Source organism: Henckelia pumila, chromosome 2 (assembly GCF_033568475.1).
Source record: "Henckelia pumila isolate YLH828 chromosome 2, ASM3356847v2, whole genome shotgun sequence".
Lineage (NCBI taxonomy): Eukaryota > Viridiplantae > Streptophyta > Magnoliopsida > Lamiales > Gesneriaceae > Henckelia > Henckelia pumila.
In genome coordinates this window covers 43,931,066-43,955,495 of record NC_133121.1, presented here as the reverse complement: position 1 = coordinate 43,955,495, position 24,430 = coordinate 43,931,066, and the positions used below count along the sequence as shown (strand labels likewise).

Below are 24,430 nucleotides of genomic sequence, written 5' to 3'. Positions count from 1 at the left end.
GAGTCGTAGAGAAAGTCTTCTTCAGCAAAATCACCTGAAAGCATGAACGAGAGAGAACTAGAAACAAAAAAAAAGAGAGGAGAGTGAGATTAAACAAAACAAAACAAAAAGAAATAGAACACAATAAATTAAACACCATTCCCCGGCAACGGCGCCAAAATTTGGTAGCGCTAAGTCGTGTCACGCCCAAATTACCCAACTCAATCAGATAACCACGAATATGTAGTAGTGTGAGTAAGGATCGTTCCCACGAGGAAAGGTAAATTTAATATGTTCTAAATAAACTAAAGGGGATTTTTGAGTTTTGAAATTAACTACTTAAAATTAAGCAATTAAAGATAAATATAATCACTAGCATGCAAGAATGAAAATTAAACTAGAAAGATCAATAAGAGACAAGCCTTGGTATCAGTCGACTAAACCCTTGATATTTATTCATTCAATCATCGATTCCCTAAAAATATTTAATCATATCAAATATTCATCATTGGAAATCAAATTCAAGTTTCACCTTAATCTTAGTTAACTAGACACCAGCGTTCTAAATTAACCCTTACCAATAAATTAACCCGAATTCCAGCGATCTAGATTTAAATCTAAGGTAGCATTCAAACAAGTAAAACTGACGAATCTAGACAACACATGCACCAGCGGATGTATTTAATCTAGTCAATAGTTATTCCTACAAATTAATAAATTCAACAGTAGAAAATATCAAACGTAGTTGCTTTGAAAATTAGTTAATTCAAACAATTACGGATTTGAATTCTAATTTAGCTGTAGTTTTCATAGAAAAATCCTATGATGGCCAATCCGAAAATTTTGCATACAAACATGCAAAAAAACAGATCAACTATTGATACTCAATAATAATTAAACACTGAAAAACAAATCTCATGAATAAATTATATCAAGGTTTCGTCTCCCTCAACCAAGAATAAAAGTTTAGCTACAACGATTTATCAAAAACTCAAGAAAAATTCAAAAGAAAGGAAGAAAACGTGCGAGAGAATTGTAAGAACAAAACCTAGCCGCCTTAGAGAGATGTCAAAGTCTGATAATCCTCTCCCAAAAACGGAATAAAAGCCTAATAAAAACTTGAGTCCAAAATAAAAGAGTTTCCAAAATTACAAAATCTTCCCCGAACAGACTAGCGCGCTCGATCCCATGAGTTCGCAGGATCGAGCGCAAGAAAAATTACGAACCCACTGTTTTGAATTTCCTCGGCCGCGCTCGATCGCGTGAGTTCCTTGAATCGAGCGCATGAAAAATGTGTTACCTACTGCGTTGAATCTTCAGATTTCGCGCTCGATCCTAAAAGTATATCCAATCGAGTGCATGAAACTTTGCAAAAATCCGATTTCTTCTTAAAACTTGATAATTCCTACACATTAAACACGGGAGTAGATTATGTAGCTAAATGCATAAATAAAACAAAACTAAGATAAAACATTAACAAAAAAAAATAAATGCGTTCAAACTACTACCAAAATAACATTAAAATATGCAAACAAAACACGATTATCAGTGGCACAGCATGCCGCTATTGAGCAGCACCCTCTGCCGCCACCACATCCTCAGTAGCCATTATAGCCCCCGCCTCAATCCTTGCTACCTGCTACTGAGCACCATCCGCCTCCGCCTTTAGAGCAAGCTTTCTTTGATCGATTTGATTCTTTGGAAGGAAGATTGACGTCCTATTGGGAGATGACACTGCAGCACAAGACATATGAGCATGAGTTCCATGTCGTTCTGGCTCAGTGCTTCCCAGCCACCAGCCCTTTTGATCCAACATACCCGACCCCATTGCTATGGTCACACACTACAGTTTTGGATGATTATTGTTTCGATGATGGCGGAGATGATGATGATGATATGGATTTCGAGTCCTGACGCTCGGTATCGGAGGTATGAGTCCCTTGCTCTTAATTGATTTCAATCATTGGGGACAATGATCATATCTAATTTATGGGGGTTAATATTTTTGTGAAAATGAGTTTCTTGCATGTCTGTGTTGTTGATTTTAGAAGTGAAAAAGTTAAATGAACCTGAATTGATAGACTGATTTGGAAAGTGCATTTTTATGGAAAAAAATGGCATATGATGAAGAATGAGGAAAAAAATAGAAATTGGAATCTAAAGTTGGTGAATTGTATCTTGAGTTCTCACAAAATTGCGCTATGCCTTGATTGTTGGCACCCTAGTGATTAGAGAAGCTTTGTGACATTGTGAGTGGATTGGATAATTCGATTCTTAACTTTGGTGATTTATATTCTAAACCGAGTAGAATAATATGAGCTTTGAAATGATGTAGTCAATTCTATTGAATTCATTGAGTAGCTAAAAAGTTGCAAAATTAACAGAAAAGAAAAAATTTTAACTCCATCCGGGCCTGGAAAGGGATTAAAATCCTAATCATCAATTCATGGCTAAGTTTGCGAACAAAATGGGGTTGATACTCCATCCGTGCTATAGATGAGGGGATTGAAATCCGAATCCTATCTTTAGTTATAGATAAGTTTGCGAGTAATTTATGGGGCTAAAATAAAAACCAGGTGCAAAATTCTGCGTTGTTTTGAAAAAACTTGATATACCGAGAAGTCCTTTTGATCTTAGTGACTAGAAGTTGAACTTGAAAGAGAGTGTTTTGAAACTAGAGACCAAATTTTCAAAATTATATTTTTAAGCCCTTATTTCTTTAATCATTTTTAATAAATTTAGTTTTGAAAAATGAGACTGGGCTACTACAATCATAGTCCTTAAGAAGATCCATCCAACCATGCTGCCGCATGTTCAATTCTGCCTGAGTGAACAAATTTTTAAAACTCTTGTGGTCCGAAAAGATCTCGAAGCGCTCGCCATACAGATAATGACGTCAAATCTTCGGTGAAAATACGTTCGCTGCAAGCTCTAGATCGAGCATTGGGTATTTTCCTTCGTGGGTCTTCAACTGTCTGGAAGCATAGGCAATCACATGTCCATTCTGTGTCAACACACAGCCCAACCCTTGAAGAGATGCATCAGTGTAAACTACATAGCCTCCAGGTCTTGATGGTAACACAAGAACAGACGCGGTAGTGAGTCGACTCCTCAAATCATCAAAGTTGTGGGACCCCGGGTTCGATCTACAACACGATAAGAAACAAATCGGGATAAATTTTTTTTTAAAGATGGGGCAGCGCGGTCGTGCTCACGCTTCGCAGGGGGAAGCTCAGATGCGCTTGGGCCTCGCAAAAAAAGCGCAACTGCGCTTCTCAGATAGCGCAGCTGCGCTCATGCTTCGTAGAAGGCGCGCAGCTACGCTATCTGCGCGCCTCAGATAGCGCATCTACGCTCTTGCTTTGAACAGCCTGCTGTTTTCTTCTTTTTTATTTTTAAACATCAAAAGCTGGAATAGCGCCATTCTCGATACATGGTCACATCCTACAATCAAAAGGAATTCAAACACCATAAAAATGAGATAAAGATACAAAATGTTCGACAATACAAATGTTCAACATTTTCAAAAACAAGTTCGACAACTTGACTGCTAAACCCGAAGCTCCACTTCTACTCTCAATCCCATAGCCCTCATTGTCCTCTATAGCTCAACCCTGAACCACCTGTCGCAATGCACACACACAAGACAAAGCAACAGCCAGAAAACCGGTGAGAATAAACTCAGTATGAATGACAAACACATAAGCATTTAAGCATTTCAACAACAATAATCTAAATCCATAAATAATCTCGCATGGATAATGCTCAATGAAATGCATGCTCAAGAATAAGTGGGCTATTAAAACTCTGGCTCAATCTGAGTCTCGGCTATAGAGATCCCAAGGGAAAAGAAACACAACACTACCAACTACTCTCCCAATCGGGGTGGGTGTTGGGCTTCTCAACCCCAGACTTTGGCGCAACTATATAGAGTATTTTGGCCATACGAGCTGCTCTGCATCCCATGTAACTCAAGCATAGACCCAAACGTCCGCTACCACAAAGGCAACTCTGCCATCAAATCTGAATAAAAATCTGGCTCAATATGAATGAGATGATGCAACTCAATATATATATATCAAAATCTCTGCTCAAAATGATCATCTCATCTCATATCATATATTCGGTTCATATATATAACATGAACATAAATATCGATAATCATCGAGCAATAATCAGTGAACATACACTCATGTTATTATATCAAATCTCATGAATCAAATCAATTAAACAAATAATATATAAGCAAGTAAGTGTGTGGTTTTAAGGGCTCGAGAAATCTCATAACCGTATTGAGGATTCAATCTCAATTCTTTTCATTGTCTGATCATACCTTTGAATCTTCTAAATTCTGGAAAGGCTCAAATCCCTGAAATGGTATAACTAAATCAACTCATAACAACTTGATTCGATCAAACTCGACATTCTAAAACAAATAACCTAACCAACCTCGATCGAAATTCTCAACAACTCAAACTCTTGAAAACTTGAATTGATAAACTCCAATCAAAATCTGAAATGAAAATCTGTAGCACCTAAAAATCCAATCTACTAAATCTCATGCATTAAATTAAATCAATATTACGATTATTATTTTTAAGTTTAATGAATCTAAATTATTTATTTGAATTAAGTTTAATTGATTTAAATTCTTTAATTTGAATTATGTCTTAATAAAATGTTAATTATTTATTTAATGATTAATTATTTATTCAAATGATTTTATTGTACCAACTATTTAATTAATGCTTTTAATTATTTAAATTTATTTATTTATGCAAATGATTTTATTATGCAACTTAATTTTTTAAATATTTTAAAGGTTTAAGCTTGCATATTTAAATGATTTTAATTGTTTAGTTTATTCATTTAAATGATCTTAACTGTTCCGTTTAATTATTTAAAATGACTTAAGCTTATTAAATAGTTATTTAAATAATTTTAACTGTTTAGCTTATTTATTTAAATATTGTTGATTGTCCAACTTATTTATTTTAAATAACTTATGTTTAGCGGTTAGTTATTTTAAATCATTTTAAATGTCTAGATTATTTATTTAAATATTTTTAACTGTCCAATTCATTTTAAAGGTTTTTATTCTGCTTACGTATTTATTTAAATGACTTTTAAACAATCATTTAATTTATTTAAATGACTTTTAAACAATCATTTAGTTTATTTAAATTATTTTAATCGTTATGTTTATTATTTAAATATTTTACTTATTGTTGTGACATCAAAATATTTATAGTGTTGATTTTAATTTCTAAGTTATTGTTTCAATTCCTTCAAATGTCTATTTTTTTAATTATTAAGTTAATTACTCTTGAAATTCTTGAATTCGACGACTTCTGGCTTTGGCACACGGTGATGGTGGACTTGGCGATAAAACCTTAAATTTTAATTTTGAGAGCTAAAATTTATGAGAGTTGAGGAAAATAAAAAGGGATTTTCATTTTTAAAATTTCTGGGTGCCAAAAATCGCGTAAGTGCATTCTTGAACATAATTTTCAATATTTCTTAAAATTAGCCTTTCCGAACTCGAACTAGTAAAAATTAATTTTTTTAAATTTAATTTTAGGACTTTTAAACTTATAAATTAAAGTAGGTGCAAAAATTGAAGAAGCTAAATTTGTAAAACTTGGACTAGCACCTTTACAAGTAAAATAGCACTTTTAAATTTTTCTCACACTCACACACCTACCTTTACATACAATACACATATACATATACACATTAATACATCAAAACTAAAAATACACCTCATATATTCAAACCCTAGTCCAAAAATTCTTAAGTGGCCGCCACCCTCTTCTTTCTTCTCCCTCACCATCGGCTCTTCTTCTTCTTTGAATTTCCGGCCCCCGTCGACCGACCTCCACCTCCACCACGTCCCGGAGCCGCCACCTTCAGGTCATAACTGCTGCAAAATGGCCATCCAGCAGGTTCTATTTCTCCTTCTTGTGCACAAACGAAACTAGGCAAGATTTTTGCTCCTCTATTGAAACCCAAGCATGGAATATATGTTTTCTTGTTTCCTTCTCTTTAATTTCAAATTTTGCAATTACTTTTGTTCATACGGGATGATTTTATGACAAAATTTCAGTAGGTGTAGGTGTGAATTTTGAAAATTTACATGCTTTGTTACTAGAATGCTTTATGGATTGAAATGGGTTGAAAATCTTGCATAAATTGAAATGTGTTGGTGAATTGATGAAAATTCAGTAGCCTTAATGGGTTAGGCTCGACCCATTGCATGTTTATTTGATGGGAATTGAGCCACGTATCATGTAACTTTATTTTCTTAAAGTTATATGTCGAAAAGTTGCAAATTCGGTTGAAATTTGGGCGTTTGAAATCAAAATTTTGATGAAATGTATGAGGGGGTTGAGGGGCTGCCCATGATGTGTTATTAGGATGTAAAGGTGACCTTGAAAGTGTGTTGGACTTGGAGGATTTTAGATGGTGTGTTGGTTTGTAGTGTTTGTGGATGCCGGGTGATAGTGTAAGGTTAAACATTTGACTTGAGCTAGCACCGGGCAAGTTACTAGCTCAAGGGATCTTGCTGGTCATTTAGAGAGTCTTGGAGGGTTTTTGGATAGATTCTTGGTATGGTAGGCCATGAGGAAGGGGTTTGGGAAGCCTTAGTAATAGGAGAGCCAAAACAGAATTTTCTAGTCTATGCGGCTCGCTTCTAGGAAATGGGATCTTTTTGTGACCTTCTTGAGGTCTGGACAGTAGATACTCTGAGTTTTCTGATGGTTTGTGATGTTAGGGTCGTGTCGGTTCAATTTGGGCTTATTTCGGATAAGAATCAAGTAGGAAAGGGATGGTTTAAGTTGAAGTGTCATGAGCAGATTTTTTCAGAAAGTTATGGGCTGTCCGGGAAACTAATTTGATCGGGATGTTCAGGTTGTCATAAAAGGGTAAATACTGATTCTAGGAGTGATATAAGATGTGTTTGAGGTGTCGGTTTGAACGGGAGGTCTTTTGGATACGAATGGGCTAGGTTATGGGCCGTACGGGCCAAACGCTCGGGTTGACCCTTTTTGGGTATAAGTCTAAGTGATGCTAGAAAGGTCCTTAAGCCTAAGGGTGGATACTTAAACATCATTCATCCATTAATTCAAAGTTTACATTATCCTTTGTGGACCGTGTCATTGCATTCATTCAACGCCCTTATCCTTCGCGTGAGTTGACTTCAAATTATTTTTGATTTAGTCCCGAAGTATAAATTATGAAAAGATGGAAAGATGAAAAGTTAAATGTGAAAAGGTTAAAAAAATAAGATAATGTTAATGAATGAGGAGAGTTTATTGTGACTTAGACATGTAATGTCAGTCGGGGGATGCCCTGGCTCACTTGCCAACATTAGACGTGTAGTGTGCGACTGGGAGACATCCAACTCCCCTATTAAAGTAAAGTAAAAAGGTCAATGTGGCGTCGGGAGTATTCTTCCGATTAGATTTGTTGTATTTAAACTATCCTCTCTTTGTGCTTTAATTATTTATTGCATGCGCTAATTACTCTGGTTAAGTGGTGGATCCGGGTAGGTTTGCTACAGGTTTCTTGGGATAAGATTTGTCATTCGATTTTTGAAGGTGGTCTGGGCATTCGCAGACTTAAAGATACAGTTACTGTCTTTTCCATTAAACTTTGGGTTAGGTTCGGGACTGAGAAACCGTTATGGAGTCAGTTTTTACATATGAAATATTGCATAACAGATCCTTCGGCAGCAGTGCGCATTATACAAAACATTTTTGCATCTTGGCGTAGGATGATTAAGATAAGAAATTGTGCTGAATTGGAAATTGGGTGGAGAATCGGTGATGGGGATATTAGCTTTTAGTTTGATAATTGGTTCCCGGATGGTCCATTATCTTCTTTAGTTCCTATCTAGAGTCAGTTAAACAGATTAGTCAGTTGGTTTTTGGAAGGCAGGAATTGGATTCTTGATCTCTTGTGCTTCCTCAGGATGTTTCATTCCGTGTTATGGAAGTTCCAATTCATCGCGCAGCAAAAGATTGTGCTATCTGGAAAAATTTTAATAATGGGAGATTTTCTGTCAAATCTGTCTGGGAATTGGTTTGTAACAGGCAGACGGAGGTTTCCTGGTACAAAGGTTGCTGGTCCAAGCTCTTGAGACCATTGATTTCTATCTTTTGCTAGAGATGGTTCTATAAAAGACTTCATGTAGATGATATCCTTATGTCTCGAGGTATTTCCTTAGCTTCAGTGTGTCAATGCTACCAAGTTCAGGAATCTTTTGGCCATCGATTTTTTTTTAGTTTTCCTGCTCAGGCGGTCTGGAACTACTTTGCTCGTATTTTTTGTGTTCATCACTGCCGAATTTTTGATAATTGGAAGGTGGCAGAGGAGTGGCGGAAAGATGGACATGCAAAAAGAAATAATCCCATTTCTGATTATTTGGTTCCTCTAAAAGGCGAGGAATGATCATAAGCATAGGGGTGTTCGCATCCATACGACCAGAATTATCAAGCAAATTCAAGAATTTATTGTTTCTATTGGTCGGGTTGGGATTTTGAAGGCTGGTCATTGGCGGGGTTTTGAGCATGTGGCTGGTTCGTTGGGTCTCACGTACAACACCACTCGAACTTTTTCTGTTAGAGTTCTCATGTGGATTTCGCCTGTTCCTGGGCAGTTTAAATTAAATTCCGATGGATGTTCCAAAGGTGGAGGAGAATCGGGGATTGGTGGGATTGTTAGAGACCATACAGGGATGCCAATCCTTGATTACCGTGATTCGATTGGGCTTGGGACAAACACAAGGGCCAAACTCTTGGAAATTCTAAAGGGGCTTCAAATTTGTCAGTTGTACAATATTTTTCCTTTATGGCTTGAAGTGGATTCGATGGTGCCCCTATCCATTATCGATGCGGATTGTACGTGCTGGGAATTCATTGGAATTTTAACTCAAATTCAATGGAGTATTAGCTCTTCAGTGGTGAGGAAGTCACATATCTATAGGGAAGCGAATGTTGCGGCGAACAAATTGGCTAATATGGGATTGGTCAATGGTTCAGTTATTATATGGCCTAAGGATATCCAAGCGCAGATGTGAGGGATTTGCAGACTTGACAGATCGGGTCTGCCTTATATTCGCAGTAGCTAGACTTTTTGTATTGGCTTTTGGTTCTATGTTTATATTTCTTTTTTGTGCTCTTGTAACTCATAAGAGAGGTCTTGGCCTAGTCCCCCTCTCTTGTTTTCTATTTTTTATCTAATAAATGGGTAGGGGTCCACCTAACCCCCCGCCACAACAGGCGTCTTTTAAAAAAAACTTATTTTTTTAATGATTTTAAAAGTTTAAGCTTGCTTATTTAAATGAATTTAATTATCCAGTTTATTTATTTAAAATGACTTGAGTTTATCGGTTAGTTATTTAAATTATTATAAATTTATAGCTTATTTATTTAAATGCTTTTAAGTGTCCAACTGGTTTTAAAGATTTTTATTCCGCTCCATTTATTATTTAAATATTTTATTTATCGTTGTGACATCAAAAAGTTTAAGTATGAATTTTTAAAGAATTCTTGAGTTTCCGTTATTTAATGGCCGACGGGCGGAAGCCGAGTCGCGAGTTATAATTTATTTTTGAGTTTTATGTAGTAAACTAGAGAAATTTATTAAATGATTATTTTAAGGATTTTCGAACATCATAATTTATTTAAATCCTTAAGAGTCGTGGAAAGTAGGTAAAACTTCATTTTTAGGATTTTCGAGTAGTCTTGTTTATTTTAAAAAAAATTGTATAGTTTATTTAATTTCCTTCCAAAATTAGTATTTTTAAATCCTTATAGAAATTATTTAAATTCTTCCAACTTGCAACTTCAATGAAATTGATTTTTAATAATTTTAGTGTGTGAGGTGTAGTAGTTGTCACTAGCCCAAGTAGCAACTTTAGTAGTATTTTTAAAAAAATAACAACTACACCTACCCACATATATACTTACACCTATACACACACTTGTATCTACACACACTATTATTCAAACAAAAAAAGGGAGAGACCCTTTTATCCCAACCCTAGCCGCCTCACCCTTCTTCCCCAACTCACGGCCACCTCTTCCCTTCACCGTCCAGCCCCCGCCCAAGACCACCAAGCCGACCGAAAAATCTAGGCCAACGTGTAGTAAGCTCCTCCATCTCGTTCCCAGCTTGTTCTTACTCTTTTTCTTTGATTCGAGGCAAGTATAAATTAGTTTTTTGGCCACCAAGTGAATCTATTATGTTGTATGTGTTGTTCTTACCTTGTATTTGTGAGTTTTGTAAGTTTGGACAAGGGTTTGAGCAATTTCAAACTTCCAGTAGGGGCATGCTCAATTTTTGTGATTTGTTGTGTGTTTTGGGTGTTAAAATGAGTCATTTTTTTATCCTTGAAGGTTGCCTGGTGTTAGAAAATTTTATAGTCTTCATGTTGGATTGTTTATGCATTTTTTTGAATGATTGCATTACATGGATTAAGGGATGCCCTAGTTATGAGTTTGAGCATGATTCTATTGTGTTTTATTGGTGTTTTGATGTTGGTTGTGGTTATTATAGGGGCTGGAAAAATAGGAGTTGCAAGAGATACATTTTGTTTGTTGGTTGTTAGTGTCGTTGGGTTAGTTTGGGTCTTGGAATGGGCTGGTCGAACCATGGGCTGTTCCGGGGGCTAGGGCTGGTCCTAGGGAGGGTCCATGGTGTGTGTGTAGGGGCTGGTCTTTGGTCGGTTGAGGTTAAGGGGTGCAAGCAGGTGTTTTGCTCTTGTGCGTGTGTGCAGATTTTTGTGCCTATGCGATGTGTCTGTGGCTCCTCGGTTCAGGTGGATGGTTCTGGTCGCTAGGGGTGGTTGTGGGCTGGTCCCAGGTCGATCCTAGGATGTGAGGTTTGTTTCGGTTCAGGTTTGAGTTGTTTCGGTTAAGGGTTGGTCAAGTTAAGGGCTATTTAGCGCCGAGTGGTCGGTGAAGAAATTTTACGTGTTAAAGGGGGGTTGTCCAAGTTTTTAGGAGTAGGGGATGGTCTCGTGAGCTTTTGGGGTTAAGGCTGGTCACTGGGTTAGTACAAGGTGTGTAGGAGATGTCTTGTAGTAGACAGTAAGTGATATGATGATTATCTGCTCATAGACTTGGACTAAAGAGTCAGTGTTGCAATGTTGCTTGAGTGGCTTAATAGAGGTGCGGATGTACTATCCGAGATATCCTGGTTGAGTATGTATGTTCTATGTTTGCATAATTTATTTGGCATGACTTATGTGCATTTATTATGCCACGATTATTACTACTACACACATTATCATGTTGAACTTATACCTTGATATTACTAGTAGAGGGTTGCTCAGCCCCGAGTTATTGTGGATAGATTCCGTGGATTCGAGTCCGATTACTTTTATCCACTTATTATTATGGTATGAAAGTACCTCCTGATGCGACGGTCTCGCGTGCTATATACCATGGCCGTTTGTTTGAGCAATAGTGTTTTACTGTGATATGTTTCCAGTACCCTTTCATTTTCATTCACATTCATAAAATATGTATACTCATACTTTCGTATAGAGTGTTATTAGCTCATGTTCTTGATTTTTGGTTCTGGACACCCCATTATATGGGGCAGGGCTTAGGTTGGACGGACAGGGAGGTAGCGGTCGTTGAACTGAAGCAAAGTTGGATTTGTACCGTATTAGGTTTCTATTAGTCGATTTTAAGTACTATTATTTGATAGGATTGTATAACATTTGGCTACACTTGATTTCAGTACTGGTTCTATTCCACCGTGGTTTTTAGTTGTATCATTTTAGTTTTCGCTGGTTTTATTGATTTTTATTCTTTAAAATTTTTATTGCATGCTTAAGTATTGATTAGTTGGCGATTCTGGAATGGGGTCACAACGTTATCCATCGATTTTTCTTTTAAAAATGTCACACTTAAGCGTAATTAAACGTGTTTATGTGGTCAATTTAATTATGACATTTTCCCCTTTTTTGGCTAAAGTGAGGCATTTTAGGGAAGTGTCAAGCTTAAGCGCGAGACTTAATTAAGTTTTTTTATAACCCCGGTTACATGAAATTTATGCACCCTGTTGCAGCATAAACTATCTCTTTTGTAATTTTCAGAGTGAATGACATATGACTTCGAGAGTAGTTGCGAGTAAGCTAAGTTTTCTCAACGTTTTTCCGCGTGAATCTCGTCGAAGCGACGTGTTCAGGTATATATTAATGAACATAAAACAAAATTATCAACGTAATAAAGATTGGATTCATAAATTTTTATAAACTAGCGCCTTACACACACTCAATGCGTATGTTTATCAAATTATCATATTAAAAAATAAATTATGATAAAAGTTGTTAATTTTTTTAAAAAAAAATTAAGAAACCAATCTCAAGCATGTAATATATGTGAGAGTTAATTTTTGAATTTTGAAATTAAAATATGTCAAAAGTAAAGTATGAATAGTGGGAAACATGTGTGAAAATAAATTGAAATTTCTAAATAGTGTATTTATTATTTATTGGATATGGTTATTTTTGGAAGTTCACATAAAATACCAAAAGGTTCACATAAAAATATCAAAAAGTTTACTATATCACCCTCTTGCTTTATTAAATAGTAATAGATGATTATAAAATAATTTACTTAAATAAATTAAAATGGTTTTCAGAAATATATAATAGTGAGGATCATTTTATTTCAAAATTTCAAAGAGCTAATTACACATGTACATAACTAAAATAAAATATATTGGAGCAAAACTGAAATTTTGCACATAGAACAACTAAAATGAAGATATCATACCTTCAAAAAAATGAAAATATTTGATCAAAATTGAAATTTGACAATATAAAAAATCAAAATCGTAATAAAGAAAACACAAAAGATCAAAATTATAATTTTTTTTAATTAATCCAATGATACGTGCGTGTCACATTAAAAATATATCTTGCTATAGCATGATCAACTAAATCTTTTGTATTTTTCACAGTAAACGACATAAGACTTTGAGAGTTGTTGCGAGTAAATTTTCCCAACTTTTCTGATTGCGGGAATCTTGAGGAAGCGACATATTCAGGTATATATTAAATAACATCAAACAAAATATTCAACGTAATTAAGCTTGGATTCAGAAATTTTAAGGAAGGAATATAAAATAAACTACTCGAGAAAATGTAAATAAGTATTAGAAATATTTATTTAAAAAAATGAATCATTTTATGGGAAACTTGGAAATAGGTACCCAAGCCAAACAAAAGTTTGAGTTTATTACCTAGATATGTTTTTTTTTGAAAATGATCTTGTCTTATCTTTAAGCATTATTAATTTCGTAATTATCAAGTGTGGAGTCTGATTCAGAATCTGATCCACTTGATTCATCAAAGTAATAAATATTTTCATCTTCTGATGAACATTCAATTGTTTCAACGGGATAAAATCCAAGAATGTATAATCCTTCTAAAAGTTTAACTTTGTTTTTCTTTTCATTTCGTTTTAGACATTCATTTGCATAATGACCTTCTTCATTACACAACCAATATGTGCAACTCTTTCCTTTATCTTTTGGGCTAGGTGGTTTTTTATTATCAAATTTTTTATAAAATTTTCGTCTATAAGGTTTTCTGAAGAAATTCTTTTTAAATTTTTTTTTCTTATAGGGAATAAATTTTCTATTAAAAGATTTATAAGGTTTATTAGATTTATTTTGTTTCTGTCTTTTTAAATGTTTGTGTGACATGTTTGTTTTACAACCATATTCTTTTACTGTGAATTTCATTTTGTCACAACAAAGTTTATTGTTTTGTTTTTAGTTTTCATTCTTTCATACTTTTTTTTTTATATTTTGGTTAGTGGTTGATGAGGATGTTAATTCATCCATGTATCTTTGAAAAATACTTGGTGCTTGTTTTAGTTCGAAAGGTAATACTATCAAATGGTATTGTCCTTTTGGACAACTGAATGCTGTAAGTAATTGGATTTATGGGTCTAGCTGAATTTTCCAGAATCCTGATTTACAATCTAAACTGGAGAAATATTGCATTCCTCCTATATAAGATAATGAATCATTTTTGTTTGGGATGTAATATCCATCCATAATTGTTGCACTATTCATTTTCCGATAATCAATTATCATTCTTTTCTTGTCAGTTTTTTTTTTTTGCTGACATAAAAAAGCTGGTGAAGAGTGAGGACTCTTACTTGGAATGATTATCTTGAGTTTGAGTAATTTTTGAACTTCTTTCTCAAATATTTTTACATCATCCATGTTGCATCTTCTAGGTGCTTCGCGGATTGTAATATTGGATCTTTAAGTTTTATTGAAGCAATAAATTGTTTTCTTTTCTTAATTTTGTCCTGAGGATTTTCAGAACAAATATCATGAAATTTCTTCATGATCTCTTTTTCAGGATTAATTGCTAGAATATTTTCTATTTTTAATTCTATTGGATTTGTATTCCGTTTGTGGAAATTTTTTATAAATCCTTCATTTCCTACACGAAATGCTGTTCGTGTTTTAGGAATGTAAATCATTGATGATCCTTTGTTTAAAGTTATATGATCTTCAAATTGTGTGAAAGGAAGATATTTTCTTAAGAAGTTATTTCCTATTATAATATTCATTCCTGATTCTATTTGATATATTATTGGTATTATAAATTTTGTTTCCTCAATTTCGATTTTTAATTTTTCTGCTATTGTATCGAGCATGATTATTGATCCATATCCTATTCGAACCTTTAATCTTTGGTAATATTTATTCCAATAATGACTTGAAAGTATATGTTTACTTGCTAAACACATACTTGCTCCTGTATCGATATAAGCATGTATATGATAAGGTTTATGCTCTTTTATTTTTATTTGAATTTTTATATAAATACTATTTGGATTGGTTTTGTTTTTAGTTTTCATTCTCTCATACTTTTTTTTTTTTTAGTATTTTGGTTTAGTGGTTGATGAGGATGTTAATAGAGAAGGATAGAATGAGTATTTTTAAACAAAATTTTCTCTTTTCATGAAGTAAAAATTAAGTTTTAAGTGGGTAGGTATTTATAAATAAATTGTAAAGTGATTTAGAGAGTGATTGACAATTAACATCATTTTATATGAAAGGAAGAATATTCCCTGCTAGCATCTAAAAGTTTCCAAAACATTGCTAGGAGTGTTGGTGTAGCCATTAACGTATTTGTCTTGCAAAAAGGTGATTATATGTTTATTCTTTTCGGTGTCGATACAAGGGTACAAGAAATATTTCAAGTGTACGTAGCATTAAAAAAATCCGTGGAAAAAAAAGGTCAATTTGTATAAATAAACTATATTTTTATTTAAAATTATTGTTTACATGACAAGTAGATATATATATATATATATATATATATATATTTATATATAAAATTAAATATTTACCGGGAAATCCTGTCGCAATTCACATTTTATCACAAGACACTCTAATTTGTTCACAAAATCATATTTATAATCATTCTATCTTAATATCATTCTATCGTTCTATTCTATTAAAGTTGAAGGATTGATATAGTGGTATGCCCAACTCTTTTTTATTTTGTTCTTTAATATATATTTAATTACCAAAATGTCATTTTATTTGTCCATTGATAACTACTTATTATCGAAAATGTCATTTTCACTATATTGTTTTGTCCTTTTTAGGGATATTTATTTACAAAAAAATTATTTTTTATTTTATTATTTATTATTATTGCTAGTAAATTTATGCACAAGATGCGTGCATATAAATTAAATTTTTTTCGTGTATAACAAACTTTATATGAAATATAATAAGAATTTAGAAATTTTAGATTTAATGTTATGTTTTTTTATTAATTTTTGATTATTTATTTTATTTAAAAAGAATTATGATAGTTATGGGTAAGGGTATTTTGGAGACAATTACAAATTGTATGATATAACCTACCAAAAGTAGTTATTATGTAGGCCTCAAACTTAATAATATAGAAGATATTTGTTATTAATTTTTGATTATTTATTTTATTTAAAAAGAATTATGATAGTTATGGGTAAGGGTATTTTGAAGATAAAAAATGGTATGACATAACCTACCAAATGTAGTTTCTATGTAAGCTTCAAAGTTAATAATATAGAAGAGATTATTATTTTCAGTAAAAAAAAAATGTACAGTAGAAGTTGTGTGCATCCGAGTACTAGTTTTTTATTATGAATTAAGCTTATCACACTTTTATTTTTTAATGTAATTTAATGAACTAATTATTATTGATTTTCTTTCATTTGTATAACCTTTACTTTGTGTGGTTAATTATAATCAAATAAATATGACTTTGCTAAATAAAAAGCTTCATTCAAGTTTTTTTTAATTTAATTTTTATTTACCAGTAAAATAAGAATCTCATTAATTTGAGATCAACATTCAACACAATCAAGGATATTGAGAAAGTAAAACCTCATATATATTACCATATATGCATTTTTTAAACATGAAGAATATATTTCATGCATCCCATATTAATTATTTCATAAACTTTATTATACTGATTCGAGTTGCAGAACATGGGAAATTTGGAATTAGCCAGGTTTGATATATACTATGTAGTACGGTAAAACTTATTCATTAATAGTACCAATATTCGAAAAATAATTACACCAACGCATTGGGTTAATAAATTCCATGGAGCCAATTAATACTTGGTTCTCTGATCATAGTCAGGGAATGTTATTAATTTATTTAAGAAAATATATTATAACAAATTATATATATTTTCTAATTATCAAAGATAAGGTAGTGTTTGACCGATAAATTAATTTGTGCCATTAATTTATCATTTAATCAATTAAAAATTTTAATGATAGGTCTCGATGAATTAAAGCCCAATAAGGTTATAGGAACTGCAAAGAATTGATTAACAACTTCCAATACCCACAATGCAAGTAGTGGGATGGTGCAGTTGAGCACTTGGGGAGCCGGATCGACTTTCGAGGAACCAAGCAGAGAAAGAAGAGAAGACCAAGTCAAAACAGTTATAAGTAGTGTGATGGTGAAGTTCGACACTCGGGGAACCTTCGGCACTCGAGAAACCAAGCTGAGAAAGAGAGAGGGAAAGACCAAGTCAAAGCAGTTAAAAGTTAATAGAGCTGTTAGTGGGGCTGTTAGTGCTACAAGTAGTGGGCTAATGGAGGTGAGCAGTTGAGAAACTAACTCGGGAACCAGCATATAAAAGGGGCATTCATGCAGAACACAAGACACAACCAACAATTCAACAATTCCAGGCTCCAAAAGCTCGAATTCTTCAGCATATTTCTGCACATTTTCAAAATTTCATCATTATTCTTTTATTTTTCTAGATTTCCAGTACATATTTTCAGTCATATTTCGTAGTTCCTCAAGCTTTCCAGCAACATCTTTTATTTTGTTTTCGGCCAAACACTTGTCATTTTCAAATTTTTAGTAGCAGTGTTGAAGTTTCAATTGCTATTAATGATTTTTTAGTGTTCTTTGACATTTAACCGGTGAAATTGAGACCAACGACGAAATCGGGACTCGCATTTTGCTTGATTATTAGAATTTAGATAATATTTTCATATTTATTTCATTTTTGGCACATTTGTGCTTGTCACGCTCGCAACACACAAAATTTGCCATTTTTATGTGCAAACATAATTTTGGCATGCTCAGTGGGACCAATGTCGTCAAAGACCAAAGGAATCACTAACGAAGGTGGTGACGATTTTTTTGCACAGAAAGAAGAGTCCGAGGAACCACCAGAACATTATGGATCAAAAAGTGCGAGGATCTGTTCAGTTCATCTCGATTCCATCAACACTGAGAAATTGGAGATGATGGAAATAATGTTGAACACCAAGAAACGTCTGGAGGAGGCACATAGGCTTGTGATTTCGGCCATGGGCATTCTTGCGAGGTGAGATGATCAAAATCAAATCTAGTGAAGAATTTGTTCCTAAAGTCACCATATCTCAGGAACAGACAGTTAACCCGAAGAAAACTGCTGAGGAAAGTCATAAACCCCAAGAATGTGGAGGATCCAGTGGAGGTTCCCCAGCAGGCGATACACGCCTCTTGGTAAATCTCAATCAAGAGAATGATGCTGATCGATACACTTCACCATCCAAGAGATAAGAGAAAGTGTGCAAAAGAAATCCCCAAAATATGAAGTATAATAGTAAGATTCCAGTTTTTCAAAATTTTTTGTCATTGACCAAAAGTGTTCTGTAGGGTTACAGGGAACCATCAATCGATAACACAATTCTATGAATGCCTGGGGAACACCATATCTCCCTCAACCTTTGGTTATCACACACTTTTTGTACAGGTACAAAAGTAAGTACAAAGTGTATCAAAGAACCACTCGAGGGCCGATGAACCCATTATGTCCTGGAGGAGCCAAAATCCTAAGGTCGAGGAACTACTCGCATACTGGAGAAACCATGGCCCACGGGCCAAGGAACATTTTATATCATTGTGGAAATGTGACATCAAAAAACTGCTCATATATATGAGTAGGAACCATGGTCCGAGGGCCACAAAGCGATACTTACCAGCAAAGGAACAACATTTCAAAATCAAGGAACATGTTTTCTCGAGCATATTGGTCGGTTGGAACAAAATCTTGCAGGAAACTCAGCTCAATGCGTGGTATTATATCCAGACATATTGGCCCGTTGAGCCAAAAGCCTGCGGGGGGCATTTGTTTGACCCATAAATTATTTTGTGTCATCAATTTATCATTTAATCAATTAAAAATTTTAATGATAGGTCTCTATGAATTAAAGCCTAATAAAGTTACATGAACTGCAAAGAATTGGTCAACAACTTCCAAGACCCACAATGCAAGTAGTGGGATGGTGCAGTTGAGCACTCAAGAAACCGGATCGACTCTCGAGGAACCAAGCAGAGAAAGAGGAGAAGACCAAGTCAAAACAGTTATTAGTAGTGGGATGGTGAAGTTGGGCACTCGGAGAACCTTCGACACTCGAGGAACCAAGCTGAGAAAGAGAGAGTGGAATACCAAGTCAAAGTAGTTAAGAGTTAGTAGAGATGTTAGTGGGCTGTTAGTGCTGCAAGTAATGGACTAATGAAGGTGAGCAGTTGAGGAACTGACTCTGGAGCCATCATATAAAAGGGGCATTCATGCAGAACAAAATACACAACCAACAGTCCAACAATTCCATGCTCCAAAAGCTCGAATTTTTCAGCATATTTCTGCACATTTTCAAAATTTCATCATTGTTTTTGTATTTTTCTAGATTTCCATTACATATTTTCAGTTATATTTCGTAGTTCCTCGAGCTTTCTAGCAACATCTTTTATTTTGTTTTATTGCAAACACTTGTCATTTTCAAATTTTTAGTAGCAGTGTTGAAATTTCAATTGCTATTAATGATTTTTTAGTGTTCTTTGACATTTAACCGGTGGAATTGAGACCGAAAACAAAACCGGGACTCACATTTCGCTTGATTTTTAGAAGTTAGATAATATTTTCATATTTATTTCATTTTTGGCACATTTGTGCCTGGTACGCTCGCAACACACAAAATTTGCCAATTTTTATGTGCAAACAGGTAGATAATGATTTCTTATGCCATCAAATTTTTTTATCACAAAAAATTCAAGAATGAAAGGGATATGAATATGATTATATTATATTTTTAAAATAATTTTCTCGATCATCTATATAATAAATATTGTAGTATGCAGTCATAATAGTGTTCTAAAAAATGCGAAAAAGCGCCGCTTAAGCGTGAAGCGTGAGCAAAAAGTTTTGCTTTGGACAAAAGCGTGAAAAAACGATCAACCCCTTAGTTGACCATATTAAGCGCAAAAAAGCGTGAAAAAACTCGAAAAAAGCGTGAAAAAAAAATATATTTTTTAAAAAATATTTAATTAAAATTAAAATTTTATTTAATATTTTTAAATTTTGAATTTTATTTTAAATGATAAATATTTAATAATATATATATTTTTTAAAAAAACATTTAAATACATCAAAATTAAATTTGTTTTGTACATTTCCTTTTTTTGCGACTAAGAGATGAAATCTGATCTAACGCAAACATTTTACTCTAGATAATTTGTTATTTTGAGACTTACATTTTTTATAACTTAAAAATTTATGTATTTATTTTAAAATATTTAGGTTTATATGTTATTTATTGTATTAATTAATTTAATATAATTAAAATTATAAAAAAATAAAAAAACGCTTTTTGTAGTGACCCGCACCGTGATCACCTACTAATCAGAAGCTTAAACATGCATTTAACTTAAACAAATAAATCATCAGAAATAACAGCGGAAATCTTAAACAACAATTAAGATATTGTTTACAACCATATCGAATAAACCAATGTATTAACCCAAATACAACAGAAACAAAAGTCTAGACAAAACCTTGCTGGCCATCCACTGCCTAAGCTCTCCTGGAACCACCCGCCTCATCCAGCCGCAGAACTTCCCCATGGAATAGGGTGTCCAGATACAACAAAGTACGAGACGTGAGCATGATAAGCTCAGTACGAGAGTATGAGTATACGGTGTTATGTATGCATGTATGAAAGTGAACTAGGTACCAAGACTCTCAGGTCAAGAAACAAGCTCATAGACCGGGCCCAGGGTATATAGCACGCTGCGCCGTCGCCTTAGGAGGTGGCTCATATACCCAGTGGATAATGGTGACCTGATACTAGTATATGTGTCCAACCATAAAGGTGACCTGACACGGACTTACGTATTCAACCATCCACAAACTCGTAGGGTGAGCACCCCTACTACAGAATACCTCTAAGGTAAAGGCTCAATATGCTATTGTATGCAACATACAGTCGTGACATGCTATATATATAAAGTCATATAAAAAATTCAATCATATAATCCATGCAAACACATAAAGCATGCATACTCATATGGATATCTCGAATAAATACTTCCGTACCTTACTAAGTCAGATTCTAGAAGCTTTCCCTCTAGGTTCAAGCCTACCATGCATCACTACAACATAAATAACTCATGCATTACCTAGCATGCCAAACATCACCTACTAGGCTCTAAAAGCCTTAATTAAACTATAGCCTACTCCCTATTTTTTATAGGGAACCAAAGCCATACCTTCGTCCGTCGTCAGCCCGCTGATGACGCATGCCCCAGAGCCTGGGCATAGCCTAGCTACGACCCCTGGACGCCTCGCCAGAGCTCCGCCACCTGGCTGCTACTGCGGACACTGTCCGCTAAAAAAAACTAATACCTACTCCAACTCTTAAAATAATAGTACCCAAAAGCTCGTAAAACGAACTAAAATGGGTTAAGGAGAGGATTTTGGACATTCAAAATGAGCCATTTCCGCCACTATTTATAGAGAACAATCGGAAGCTCCGATTTGTGCATGGAATCCAGGCTGCAACTGGTTGAGATCGGAAGCTCCGATGTGCCATCGGAAGCTCCGATGTGTTGCATGCAGCTACGTGTACAATTCAAATCGCCACTTCTTCAGACAGTACATCGGAAGCTCCATTGATGCATCGGAACTTCCGTTCGTACCGGCAACTCCGATCTGCACAACGGTGGCTCCGAAGTGAACACCCTTTTTTTTTTACCATTTTTGGACCCCCGGGACTTACCCTACCATTTTTGGACGTTCCGGATCTGATTTTCCACTTAATTTCAGCAAATAAGGAATCATTGAACATGTTTTGACAATTTTAAAATTATATGTCATTTTCTAACATGTTTAAAATCACATAATCTTGTAAAATTGAACAGGGCTACTACATTCTCCCCCTACTTAAAATATTTTGTGCTCGAACAATCTTAAGTACTGAATGCAGTAAATACTAAATAAACATATTTTATTCAAACTGATTCATTTTACAAGTTTCTATCAGAAAATACAACAATTAAAACAACTCTGGATAATCTGTATGCATACGACTCTCAAGTTCCCAAGTGGCCTCCTCAGTGCCTCGGCGCTGCCACTGAACTAGAACAAGAGGAATTGTTTTGTTGCCTAATATCTTATCCTTATGACCTATGACACACAAAGGTCTCTCTACATATGTCAAATCCGTATCCAACTGTACTTCAGACGGTTGTAAAATATGAGACTCATCTTCCACATACCGTCGTAACAGTGAAACATGAAACACGTCATGGATACTTGACAAATACGGTGGTAACGCCAACCTGTAAGCCAGATCTTAAACACTTTCCAGTATTTCAAATGGACCAATGAACCTAGGAGATAGCTTACCTTTGAGACCGAATCTCAAAATCCTGCGAAATGGTGAGACTTTCAGGAATACTTTCTCACCGACCTCAAACTGCAAGGGTCTGCGCTTGATATTCGCATAGCTAGCCGATCGATCTTGCGTAATCTTAATTTTCTTCTTGATCTGTCCAACAATATCAACAGCCTGCTGGACTAACTCTGGTCCCTCAACCTCTTGCTCCCCCACTTCCTTCCAGAACAGTGGAGTACGACACTGTCGCCCGTACAATGCCTCAAACGGAGCCATCCCAATACTGCGATGGTAACTGTTGTTGTACGCAAACTCAATCAATGACAATTGATCTTGCCAAGCTAGACCAAAATCCATAGAACATGCTCGTAACATGTATTCAAGAGTACGAATCGTGTGCTCTGACTGCCCATCAGTCTCTGGGTGATAAGCTGTACTCAAGCTGAGAGTAGTACCCATAGCGCGCTGAAGACTCCCCCAAAACCTGGAAGTAAACCTGGGGTATCGATCACTGACAATGCTCACAGGCACTCCGTGCAATCGAAAAATATCCTGGATGTACAAACGTGCCATCCTGTCAAAACTATAGTCCCAGTTATAAGGAATGAAATGTGCTGACTTGGTGAGTAGGTCCACCACAACCCAGATAACATCACAATTACTCGAGCTTATAGGTAAATGGGTCACGAAGTCCATTATGATCAACTCTCATTTCCACTCAGGAATGGATAAACTGTGAAGCAATCCTCCAGGTCGTTGGTGTTCTGCCTTGACCTAATGATACACCAAACATCTAGAAACATACTGATACACACTTTTATTCATTCCTTTCCACCAGAAAGAATCTCGTACGCAAATCTTTGTACACCAAAAGGATTCTCAAATTTTATGACTAATACTTGTCATAACACATGTGACAACGTCGTTGTCCACAATTCTCGATTTCCTGAACCCCTCAGGTTCTCTTCTTGGAAATATCAATACAAATATTCTTATTGACTCAAAACTCGATTAGTACAATATCTAGTACTAATATAATGACATCTATCTCATAACTTGAGATAACATCTGAAAATGAGAATATTGATTATCCTACCACAGATAACAATTCCTTGCTGAATTCTGACTTACGTTATTAGATGAAAAAAACTGTTTCATCCTTCTTTGGCAAAGTCCTTAAATCAAAACAATCTAGCTAACCCCTGATTCGATCTCATCTAATCTGACTTATTAATGGTCTAACGCATCCATTAGACATCCCAAAAAATCAGTGACAACAATCCTGCTAGATCTGATAACTTTTGATCTAAGCTGCTGTCCTTTTTCCATCTCTAAACACTTGATGCTATCCTGATATTACTCATTTGAAATTCCAACACTTGTTAGATCAATTGGTGATAATATAATCCCAGTAAGATTGCAGAAATGTTTCTGAGAACTAAATATCTGAGTACTATATTCATCTTATTAGTCTACCAAAAAGTGAACAATTCCAATCATTCTTTATGCAAAAGAATATATAACTCCCCCATCACGGGGTTATAACATATGTATCTACCTCAGACAAATAGTTTCAAATAGTCACTGGGCACCAAACTTACACCAGTTTAACTGACCATTTCAAAACACACATGAACACCTAAGTTCTCATCTTTCCACTATCCAAATGAATTCTTATATTGTCATATCCATGGTGTAAATTAGCAGGCTCATGACATCTGTCAGTAGAATAGAGTATCTTTTCAAGTTATCAAAATGACACCAAATTATACTTTAACGTAACTGTTGTAATGATCATAGTTCACGTCTTCCAGTATAAGTCATCCCAGTGTCCTAATAAAAATCATCTTTGCTTGATAACCCATCAATAAAATTCCAATTCTTACAGAGAAACATACCTAAGTAGACTCATTACATAGAATTTCTTGTTCATCTTGTAATCCTGAGCTTGATCACTAAAAAAATACCTCTGATAGAATTAGACAATACTGGTAAAACCTCCTGGTCCTCCCCCAGTATCACGTGTGAGAACTACCCGTTCGGAATATTCACTTGTCAAGGAATCCTTTCCAAGACTATTCTGTCCACGAAAACCAAAGTTTTTATCCTGATGAAGTCAGACAATAACTCACCACATTCCCTTGGCACTAATCCAACACCAAGTATAATTCCAGAAGACTAAAATAAATCCTGAATATTCTCCTGATAGTTATACTCAT

At 34.7% G+C, this 24,430-nt stretch overlaps 1 pseudogene; it reads right to left on the bottom strand.

Annotated features, from left to right (window-relative positions):
• LOC140877560 (uncharacterized) overlaps window positions 1-1,807 on the bottom strand; it is a 32,188-nt pseudogene extending 30,381 nt beyond the window's left edge.
• Between the last annotated feature and the right edge of the window lie 22,623 nt (window positions 1,808-24,430).